Source organism: Lissotriton vulgaris, chromosome 5 (genome assembly GCF_964263255.1).
Source record: "Lissotriton vulgaris chromosome 5, aLisVul1.2, whole genome shotgun sequence".
Classification (NCBI taxonomy): Eukaryota; Metazoa; Chordata; class Amphibia; order Caudata; family Salamandridae; genus Lissotriton; species Lissotriton vulgaris.
In genome coordinates, this window is record NC_141693.1 from 320263764 (window position 1) to 320276534 (window position 12771).

The following is a 12771-nucleotide window of genomic DNA, read 5'->3' on the forward strand; positions in this document are numbered from 1 at the left end:
ATATTGTATCGGATGACTATCGGGCTTCGAGGTGAATTGGGACAAATCACTTTTATTTCCCATGATGCCCCGGACCCGAGCAGAGGGGGTTCTACCACACACCACACTGACCTGGTCGAGCTTCGCTTTCAAATACTTGTGGATCCAAATATACCATTTAACGACAGACTTAATTGATGGTAACTTGGGCAAGGTGATAGCCAGTGCCCTATCTTCCTTATCATTCTGGGTGGGGCTGCCACTCTCCCCATTATTATTATTAATATTATTATTATTGCATTTATTGAGCGCACAGCTACCCAGAGGTTTCCCGGCGCTTGCCTTGGGAACCCGTCCTGGCTTTTCCCTGTGAGATAGCCCCTACAGGGCATCCCCAAGGTGAAAGCCAGGCATCCCACCGCAGGGGGGCCGTTGTGGAGATTAAGCAAGCTTAATGCCCAGAGTTGCAAAGTGAGAACCCATGATTAGAGCAGGCACCGAAGCCCATGGGGCATATAGCAATATCTAAAATGATGCTGTTGCCCAGACTGCTTAATTTGTTTGCAGCACTCCTATCCAACTGCCCCAGAAATTGTTTCGAGATCTTAAGTCATTACTAACATCACTCATATGGGGCAAGGACAGGAAACAAGTCTCTCTCACGAAACTCTATGCCCTACTAACCGAAGGAGGATTGGGAGTTCTAGATTATGAACAATACTATGCAGACGCACAATTGCAGTGGCCCATGCGCTGGCTGGAGAGCCACAATACTATGGAATTGGGGTGCTGGGCATTGGGACTGCCCCAAAACTCGGTCCTGGAGTGGCTTCTGGGGTCAGGGAACACGGTCCTGATGAGAGCAGAAACCATTTTAATGAACACATCCCAATTCTGCTGGTCCCGGTTCCTACACAAGGCCCAGATCAACCACTTTGGGTCCTCCCTGGCTGTCTCACATCTTGCACAGGGGAGACTATGGATTAGGGCTCATGTCACCGCATGGGAGACCTGTTCTCTGATTCGATTCTCTGCACGTTCAGGAACCTGATGGACGATTATGGGATACCCTCAAGGCTCATCTTTTATATACGCATCCCTTACACACCATATGCACAGCGTTTGGGGCAGAACATACAACAAACCACCTAAGACATCACTATTACTTAATACTTTACTTGCACACGGTACAGGCAGATAGGCCATCACTATGCTGTATTCTTCCCCAAGACTGGACATTGTTACCCCTCTGATAGCGCTACGTGCCTAATGGGACACAACACTCTTGACTACATTGACTGATAAACAGTGGGAACAATGGGGCTTCCAAAGATCATCTCAATAAATGCCAGGCTCAAATATACACAATTTAATTACCTTCATCACACACATCTCATTCCCCATAGACTGGCGCTGATGTACCCAGGCTCTCCCTACACTGTCCCCGTTGTCATACCACAGTGGCCACATTCATACACATGGTATGGGACAGCCTATCACTAACATTGTACTGGGTGACAGTGGCTAAAATACTTATGGGGGCCACGGGCACCACAATCATGGTGCACTGCGCTTATTTTCTGCTGGGTATCATAAAACGCACCTCAAAACATAAAACCCTCAACAAATTCCTAGATTTAGCATTGATATTAGCCAGGCAGAGGCTAGCCATGTCCTGGAAGTCACAGTTGGCCCCGTAATTAGAACATGGCTTACCGACCTCCGTAGAGCATTGGTGGCCGAGCTCAAGATATCAGGTGGCAATGTTCTGGGCTGCCCTGTTTCCCTTAACACCCCACGATAGGGCAACACATCTCAGAGTTGTTGAGAGTCGAAGCTAACATGCACCCTCTTGGATCACCATCCGCTGAAAGCCGTCCTACTACAAGCAAAGCCATTTAGGTAGAAGCTTACAGCGGGGAATTAACCTTTTGCTCAAGAGTAGTCCCCCTTTCCCTCCCACTGCACCCCCTTCTTCAACACTGGAGTCATTCATGATACACCCAAGTAGCGGCATTCAAACATCACACAGCCACCCTCACAGGCCTAATAATGGACTAACGCCCGCAGGCAAGTAGAAACACAATGTATATCATGCCCCCTTTGCCAGTTGATTAGAATAATTCTAGATAAGAATTTTAGAGTTTGTTAATGTTTGATGGTTGTTTAAATGTCATATGGATACACGGTGTGATAACAAATGCGGTCCATCAATTACATTATCCATACATATTGATGGCTATTTTGTACAGAACAAATGTTGTGCACCATGGCAGGCTCCCACCTTCCTTGACGCCCTGACAAGTGTTTCTGAAACTTAATAAAGATCTATTAAAAAATAAAGTCCTTGTCCAGATGTAGAGCGAACTTGCATATGCGGAGGAGTATGGACTGCCCTGATGCACGGACTTTCAGAGTCCAGTGAATCATGTTGGCATTCCTGCTTACTAGCAAATGGCCATTGTTTGTTTGCAGTCTTGGGCCCTCGTGTGGTGGCACCCTACATTTACCTTAATATATTGACACCCTGGATATGCAAGAAGGTTCGGTGAGACTGAGCAAATGGGGAAGGCAATAAGCCAGTGGTTCTTCACCTATTGGCTTCTGTGGACCCCTCTGAATCATACCTGTAGTCCGGGGGTTCCCAGTGACTCATTATTGGAAGCTGTGAAACCCCGGACTAAGCAAAGTTTTTGATTTAAACTGCAAAACAATACATAAAAATGCAAATACATCATTTCAAATGCTCAAATATTTAAACATTATGTTTAAATCACAATCAAATATAGAAAAGGTTCTCACATTTTTCAATTTTCCTTCTAATTTGTATATACTTTATCCAATTTAATGAATTCATTGTAATATTATTTAATAATGTAAAACAGTTGGGACCTCCTGAGTAGTCTTCACAGATCTGCACAGCTCCTCGGACTACAGGTTCAGAACTAATGCTAGCAGTTTTCATTTTTTTTTCTAAGAACATTTGTATGTAGTTAGTGTTTCTATGTACTTTGCTCCTCCTCAGGGTCTAACGCCTGCATCCCGGTCCACCACGGGGTTTCCCTGCTTGTTGTGGAGGGTGTCGGTGCCTTTGACTCATGATACCAGGCAGCTGGGGGCTGTCAGGGGCAGAGCCGTAGGTTAGCGCTCTAGCTCTCCGAGACTATATATTTGGCATGCCTTACTCATCGCGCAGCGGACGTGTGCCGATACATGCCAGTTACTCCAGCTAAAAAACTAGTCCTTCGCTTGATTACTAAGCTGATATACTGATTTTAGCTTGTGCTTTTAAAATTGGATTTTAAAACTGTTTTTAGCATTTACTCTTAAGTTGTATTACTGGCACGAGATCGATTCTCGTTACCTTGTATTTTGCACTTGCTCCTCCTCATGGTCTAACACCTGCATTCCGATCCACCACGGGGTTTCCCCGCTTGTTGTGGAGAGTGCCGGCGCCTCTGACTCATGATACCAGGCAGCTGGGCGCTGTTAGGGGCGGAGCCATTGGTTAGCGCTCTAGCTCTCCTAGACTAAATATTTGGCATGCCTTATGACGCAGTGGACGCGCCCAGCGGTCGTGCCGCTGGCGGCCGAGGCAAGCCCGTCTGTGCCCATCCATGCCTGGCCGGGACCAGGGGCCACAACCCCTGCCCGTTATCAGGAAAATGTTACAACTTATAGCTCCCATTCATTTCACGCACTCAGAACTGACATTAACAATACATGTTGGCACTCTCTGAATGTCATTAATGGTGATTCTCACTGCCCCCACTGTGGTTTTTCCCTCTGGCTGCCTATCAAAGTGTCAAACCCTTCTGGCAATCTACCTCCACTAAATATGTTCCTACTAAACTGCAAATCGTTTTCAAAGCAATCTACAGAACTTGCAATTTTACTGCAAGATTTAAAATCTGATGCCTTTTTTCTGACGTAGCTCCATAATGAGTATAACCCAATCCTCGCTCAAACCCTCCCTCCCGGCTACCTGATATATCGGGTGGACCGCAAGAGTGGTAGAGGCGGAGGTATAGCTTTTGTTGTTAACAATAAATGTAACTGCTGCATTATAGCAGACCCTCTGACGGACTGCGAAAGTCCTGTTTTTTTTATAGACAACTCCTCGACTAGCACCTTTTCTGGCCTTCTGGTCTACCACCTTCTAGGTGCCCCCAGACAATTCCTTGATGTTCTTCCCACCACTATTGCCAACCTAGCCTTTGCTCCATCTAACTTTACTGTGCTAGGTGATCCTAACTTCTATCTAGACGATCCATCGGACAAGCAGGCCAACAAGCTGATAAGGAATCTCCTGGCACTCCAGCTTAATGAGAAAGTATTGAAACCTACTCATTGTAAGGGTCATCTATTGGGCCCTATTTTTAGCAACTGTAACAAAGTTAATGTAAGAACTCCTGTCCCACTCCCTTGGTCCAATTACTTCCTGAGCCCCTTTACCTGGAAAATGCCCGCACCCTCTCTTCCCCCAATATAATCTCAGTGCAGGTACAGAACTGGTCTAGACTTCCCACTGATCTGTTGAAACATGTCTTGGAAACCACTAGACCCGTTAGTGACCTAAATCTCAAACTGGCCATTGAGAACATTAATCTATGGATTCAAGGCTCACTGAATACAGTACTCCCCAAGAAACCCACCCATAAAATCAACAGGAAGAATACTGCTCCCTGGTGCTCACCCAAGCTAAGAGAACTAAAGCAATCCTGCATAAGGCTTGAAAGAAGATGGAGACAGGATTATTCAGACCTTAGCAAAATAGAATATAGGGAAGCTATTAGGTCCTACAAACTTGAAATCAAAGCTGCCCAAGCTGCTTTTATGAAGATAAGAATAATTTATCTGCAAACTCCCCTAAAAAAATATTTTGTATCGCTAAGACCCTCACCAAACTGCCGTCGAAACAGCCTTCGTCTGACGGCGCTCTTGCACGCTGCAATAACCTGTCAGAATTCTTTCTACAGAAAATTCAAAACAACTATAGGTCTTTCCCAATCCCACAGAATCATCATATTACGTCACCTATGCCAGATTCACAACATGGATCCCAAATTTCACTAGAGCAATTCCCCTCTAAGACTCTGTTTCACTGAGCCCAATTATGACTAAACTTAAATCCGGGCTCTCCAACAGACTCTGCGAGATCCTCACACTGCCATGGATATCATCTTTCCTGCTATCCTTAACCTCGTGAATTCCTCCATCTCATCTGGTACAGTCCCTCTGGCCTCAAAATGCCTATGGTCAAAACCCTTCTAAAGAAACCCAATCTCAATCAGGATGACTTTACCAACTATAGCCCCATTTCTCTTCTTCCCTGGCTGAGTAAGATTCTTGAGAAACACATAAACACCATTATGGTGGGTTTTCTGGAATCTAATGATTTACTCCATCACTCCAGACTGGCTTTCAACCCCAATTTGAGACTGAGACCGCCCCCCTCGCAGCAACTAAGGAGGCAGGGAGGATCCATGATCAAGGGGGTACTGCAGCGATCATCCTCCTCGACCTCAGTGCCACTTTCAACACTGTCAATCATAACACTCTGATCCTCAGACTCAGAAATCTTGGATTATCCAGCATTGCAGTAACCTGGTTGCAGTCGTTTCTGAGTGAGCGCTCCTTCGAGGTCTTCGGAGGAGATGTTCTTTCCAATCAGTTGCCTCTCAGCTGTGGGGTTTCTCAGGGCTCCTCCCTGAGCCCCACGCTGTTTAATGTGTACATGGACCCCTGGTGGAGATTGCCCATCCATTTGGCATAAAAGGCAGCAACAATGCAGATTACACGCAGCTCGTGGTGGCATTTAACCACCCAAGAGGTCATCTCGCACGCTAGGCTGTTGCCTAGAGGAGGTTACCAGATGGAAGGAACTATAGTGCCTCAAACTCAATGGGGACAAGACAGAGCTTATGTGGGCACCTCCCCCTCCTTTAACTCTGCCTTGCTTTGGCCTAACTGTCTTGGGCCTGCCCCAGTCCTCGCCGGGAGAACCCAGAGAGTCCGACTCCCCCCATTCAAATCAGAGGCCACCAAAGTCATCTGCGGAGTACCACAAGGATCTTCACTCAGTCCCACCCTCTTCAACGTTTACATGAGTCCACTCGCTTCCATCGCGCGTCAACACAACCTTAACATCATCTCCTACGCTGACGACACCCAGCTGATCCTTTCCCTCACCAAAGACCCCAACACCGCCAAAACCAATCTCCACGAAGGCACGAAAGAAGTAGCCATATGGATGAAAAACCGCCGCCTTAAACTTAACTCAGACAAAACGGAAGTGCTCATCCTAGGATCATCCCCCTCTGCCTGGGGCGATTCATGGTGGCCTTCGGAGCTGGGCTCAGCACCCACACCCACAGATCACGCACGTAACCTAGGCTTCATCCTAGACTCCTCCCTCTCGATGTCCAGACAAGTAAACGCCGTCTCATCATCATGCTTCAACATACTTCGTATGCTCAAAAAAATCTTCCTTTGGATCCCCACCGAGACAAGAAAGACTGTCACACACGCACTGGTTACGAGTCGACTAGACTACGGAAACACCCTATACGCCGGAACTACAGCCAAATTACAGAAAAAACTCCAACGCATCCAAAACGCATCGGCGAGACTCATTTTGGACATCCCTCGCCAAGAACACATTTCCGGCCATCTAAAAGGCCTCCACTGGCTTCCCGTCAACAAGAGAATAACATTCCGTCTCCTCACCCAAGCACACAAGGCCCTCTACAAACTAGGACCCGAATGCCTCAACACTCGACTATCCTTCTACACTCCCACCCGCCAACTAAGATCCTCCAATCAAGGCCTCGCCACAGTTCCGCGTATCCAAAGATCCACCATGGGAGGTAGATCCTTCTCCCACTTGGCGGCCAAGACCTGGAACTCACTCCCCACTCACCTTCGCCTTACACAGAACCACATCTCCTTCAGAAAAGAACTTAAAACCTGGCTATTCGATAAATAATGAACCCCTCCCCAAGCGCCTTGAGACCCTCTCTGTGAGTAGTGCGCTATATAAATTCTTGAACTTGAACTTGAAAGACCAGACTAAGAGTCTTGGCATCTGGCTCGATCATTCCCTTACATTCAATCATCAAGCAGCAAAACTCTCAGCTACTTGTTTTGGCTTGCTTGAGATGCTTCGTAAAATCCCTCCCCTCCTCCCTTTAAAAGCTAAAAAAATCATGGTCCAGGCCCTTATCCTTTCCCGTCTGGACTATGGGAATGTCCTCTATCTGGAAGCCCTACAATACACCATCAATGAGCTCCAGATTATCCGAAATTGCGCTACCCGCCTGCTTCTTCAGATCCCTTCCCCGGCAGTCTGCAAAGCCAGCCATAGAGACCCTTCATTGGCTGCCGATCAGGGAAAGGATTCCGTTTAAAGCCATGTGTTTGGCCAACAAAGCCTTTTGAAAGTACGGCCTAGCTGTTATCCAATCCCTGATCGCCCCATACCAACCTAGGAGAGACCTCCGTTCAATGGACGCCTTTCTCTCTTTACCCCCCAGAATAAGGAGAGTCAGAAGTAGCGGACAGTCTTTTCCCTATAACGCTGCTATTCTCTGGAACACTCCTCCACTTCACCTTCGAAATGAGCCCAACCTATTGGCCTTTCCTAAAGCTTCTAAAGACATGGCTCTTTAGGAACTGTATCTAATTCCCACCTGCTCGGTCCTCTGTTGGGTCGTCTGTAGTGCTGGGAGGCCTCAGGGTAACCATCGCTCTCTATAAATGTAATTTAATTCATTCATTCATGATGATGTGGGTTGAGCAGGGCATGCAGTTGTTCATTTTGATCACTTTGCGTCAAGCGTCATTTGTGGTGATGCATGCTGCACCACATGTTTATGACAACCAAAAGTGTTTGTGTGTATTTTGTGTGTGTTTAAGAGAAAAAAGAAACAACGTGCGCGCGAGAGTGTACAGACATTTTTGCACTGTGGAGTAATGAAAATGTCCTAATTCTGCCATTCATGATGTTGTAATATATTTGCTTTTCTCCCACTCATGTCAACAGCAAATTTGTTGTTCCTCATTTTCGATTCCAAATACTGTTGCAAAAATTAATTTTTTAACACAGCTTTACTTACTAAAAAATACCCCTAGCTTTGTGATCCCTACTTTATTGTATGATTAAAATACAGATGTGCAGAGGTTTAAATTTGCATAACTTCTGTTCCACGCACATGTGTGAGATAAGCACTTGCAGGTACTTGGTGCGTCTGAAAATACTGCAGTGTCACTACTACTTGCTGTGCCTGATTGGAACATTCATTCCCCTTTCCCAGACATTGTTTCACTCTCTATTACTTTTTTAGAAGAGGGAGAGGTGGAATTTTTTGTGTGTGTTTTGGTGCTGTGGTAGTTTTGTACCATCTGCCTCTGTGCTTCTTCCAGGTGCCTTGCCAAAAACACTAAAGGCCTAATTATGGGTCTGGCGGTCCTTGGACCACCAGGTCTTATGACTGCCACATTACGACCCTAGTGGCCATGTCGCCCGTGGACTGCCGACTCCCCCTGGGAACTGCTATTCCCTGGCGGTGGTCCAGGGGCATCCATATGCTTTGCAGAAACACTGCAGTCCGACCAAGCATATTATGAGTTCTCACTCTGGCAGGGTTTTCATTGAAAACTCTGGCTTAGAAAAAAAAATATATGCCCCCCTGTGTGCATGCACAGAAGTTCCAGCAGGGCATGGCCTTTCAGGCCATGCCCTGCTGGAACTTTTTTTGATGTTGCTATTGCAGAGCCTATCTTATAGATAACGCTGTGGGAAAACCAAAGGAATCGCATCCCAATGACAAAAAAGTCATTATTTGGCGGGTGGTACTCATGCGGGTTTGACGGTGTGGCGGGGGGGTGGTATTTTGTGATACAGGAAAGGATACTGAGCAAAGATAGGTCTAAGAAGAAAATCCACAGTACAACAACATTTTTGGAGTCTTTTTTCCCAGATTACTCCTTACATACTGCTAACAGACTAAAGAAATGGGAACTCAATATGAGTTCAAAAGAATGAGCATCTCTTTATCACATGTAGCACTAGCAAGTTTGAAGATTTCATGGCAAGGGGAACTCCAGCTGTTACAGGGGCTAGTTGAGCTCCAGAAATGTGTGACAAATGTACAAAATGACAAATGTAACAATAAATACATTGATTCCAGATGTGTATTTTGAAGATATGAACAATTACCAGAGACGCAGTGCCACCTTCAGGAATCCAAATCAGCATTTCCACCAAAGACATATGGGAATGTGCATGAGACTTGTACCAGTATTTTCACTGGCCAAGACCTATTTTGCACAATTCTAGGCGAGGGAGGGAAGGGAGTGAATTTGAGGTTAAGGTGGGCTGAATGTTTCTTAAAGAGGGAAAAAACAGGCCAAAGTGATGTTTTTCTTTGAAAGGTATGTATGCCTTTTTCTTACCAACATGAAGAATTTTATGTCAAAATCAATAAGGATCATTTAGTTCAATGTCAAGAGTCCTCCAATACACATGCTAAATATTACAAAATTAAGGAGTAGGTCAGACACTATAAACCTGAAACTGGATCCCTTCAAGAAATCAGGGTTGCATTTTAAGACCATAGTACATACCTATGTTTATTAATCAACACATTTAAAACCACCCATTAAAATGACTGATTGAAGTCAATACCTATTTTACTATTTAATTAATCTCTAATGGTTACACAGTGTGTCTAATCCACAAGGCTGCTAGGTTAATTTTACTTTCAATGCAGGTGGATCGGACAGATATACTTGATCTTTATATTGCCCAAATGATAATATATCAATGCCTTCTTGCAGGTACAAGAGCACCTGGTTGCAAAAAAAGGCTATTGTATTGCTGCAGTGGACTTCAATTGCATTAATTCTCACAGCTAAGCACTACAAATTCCAACTGGCATACTTGTAAGTCTTGAGTTATAAATGCCATTGTATCAATGACCAATATTATTGCTACCCATTGGAGGTAGAAGGGTATCCAGCACAATGTATATTCCTAGTATTTAACAGTACATAACTAATATTCTAGAATTGATCACTTTTTAATTAATCATACTCTACTAACTAGCTCCATAGTTAAATACTTAGCAATATCGATATCAAACCATGCTCTGATAATTCTAAAGTTATTGATAGAGGAAGGTAAAGCACATTTGGTCATTTAATTGTGCTCTTTTGAATGATGAAACCCATATTAATCAATTAAAGGCACTTTTAATGACATTTGTAGTAGAGAATGTCCGATCAGCGCCAGATTGTATAATTTGGATAGACAAGCATAAACCCAAGGGAATACAATCTGACTCTTTCAGCTGAGGATGGAACCAAGAGATTTCATATTCTTCGCAGATCTTATGAAATCGATCTACAATGACACGTGGAGTCTTGTACCAGGATTTTTTAGGTAGGCTGGGGATTTTTAAGAAGGTGAAGAGCCCTTTCTCTGATTCTTTTATCATAACGTTAGATAAAGGTTTGCTTCATTTGAACTTGCAGAGGAGGATTTAGGTAGACAATCGACTTGTGATGCCTGATAGTACATTTTTATATTAGGAAGAGCTATGCCACCCTCTTCTGAGTGTAGCTGTTGGGCTTGAATTTTAATCCTACTATACAAAATGTTGAATGTCCATGTTAACTGTATTGAAAAAGGTCTGTTGAATCTTTATCATAATATTCACAAATAAGAATAGGAATAGTGGAAGCATACATATTTTAGTATAAGCCACCAGTCCATAATTGATAAAGGGAGAATTTATCATTGATTTAAGAGATTATGCCCATTATATAAAGTTGCCTTAAAATTAAGGTCAAATCCTCTAGCTTAGAAGTAATGAAAATTCCTATATAACTTATTAATGAGGTTGGAGAGAAATGATCCTGCATTAATAACGGTAATACCTGTCTGGAGCAATTGAAGAGTATGGCCTCTGATTTTGAGTGTTGATCTTTTATCCTCCAATTTCTGTGTTTTCACTATTTTTGGAAAAAGTACATGAGATATTAGCTTTATCCATTGCCAAGTAAAGAGCCATATCATTGGTGTATAGCTTCGACTTTGCTGATCCTGCAACAAGGGCTTGTATAGTATACTCTTGTCAAATGGCAAAAGCCAGGGGTTCTATAATAAGGAAAATAAAATTGGAGACAAAGAACAGCCCTGGCATGTACCACGAGTAATAGAAATCAACCTTGCCAAATTTCTATTGATAACTATATATGCCTTAGCAATAAAGTATCATTTTTTAACTACATGAACAAACTTAGGCGGAAGGTGACTTTAGCCAGCACAGAGAAGAGTACGTTCCACTGCACATGAGAATGCCTCCTCTGTGTCTAACATTAGGAGTGCTGCTTTAGTTTTATGTACATTAAATTAATCGATCCCCTGAATAAGGCAGTGTGTGTGTATTGCCATACTCCTACCTTGAAGAAAGTCATTTTGATCTTTATGAATAACTCAAGGAACCACTTGTGTGAGTTAATTTGCCATGATCTTCATACAAATGTTATAGTCAGAGTTAGGTAAACCTATGGGGTGATAATATTACAAATCATCCTCTGGCTTCCTTTTTTTAAATAAAACTGGCCACTACTGATTGAGTGAACGAAACAGGAATTTCACACCCTTTCAAAATATTATTATATAGATGAACTAAAAACGTATTCAGTTGGGGTGAAAATAGCTTCTAAATGTCTGCGGGAATCCTGCTGGTCCCACAAGTTTTTGCCGTGGGGGATGCATTCACAGCCTGAGCAACTTCTGCTAAAGTAATTGGGCTAATTAAAGCATCCCTGCTCTGGTGTCAATGAGGAATATTTAGCCCTTTTAACCATTTTTCATCCGTCTCAATGAATGTATTATGCGGATCTAAATAGAGTTCTGTATAGTGATTAAGAACTACATTAGCTATCTCTTGTGGGTGAGTCACAAGTTTAGTGGAAGACAAATCATAAATTTGCTGAATGCAATTAGTGTTAGATCTCCGCTTAGTTGACCATGTTAGGTACTCACCTATATGTTCATTTTCCTCATATCTCCTCTGTAGGACTGAGTTATGGTTTAATATCTCTCTAAATGTAATGAGGTCCTGCAGATGATATTTATTTTGAGCCAGTTTGGACCTAAACTGTCTTATTGGGGAAGCTAAATATATTTCTGTTACATGATTGAATGCTAATTGCCATTGCTGGCTTTCGATTTTTTCAACCTGCCTCAAGTTGGACCAAAAGGCTATCACCTCTCCCCTGAAGAAATCTCAGAGGCCTAACTACATTACATTCTAAAAAATCTTCTAAGGTCTGCGCATTTGAATGACCCATTGTTTGTTGCAGAAGAAGGATTTATCAAAAACCCATCTGGTCTCATCGCATCATTGATCAGTAAAATAAAGATGGACAGTAATCAGAGCATGATCTGAGAAAGGGTTTGCTACTATTACAGACTGGGCTTTTAGAAGTGAATGTGAAATCAAGAAGACATCGATTCAAGTTGATGAGTGAAATAATTTTGAATGGCAGGTATAGCACCTGTCGTTAGGGTGGTCACTTAACCAGCAATCTATCAGAGCGAAATCACACATTAAAATATACAGCTTGATTTAGGTTTCTTCTGCAATTTGTTAACCCAAGAGAAGTTTAAGCCCGGGTGAGAGAGAATCCTCAATGGGGCCATAAAACTCACGTTCATCGGCAGGTTTGAAATCTTTATTTGAACCCAAAACAATCTCGCACTCAAATCTTTATAAGCCT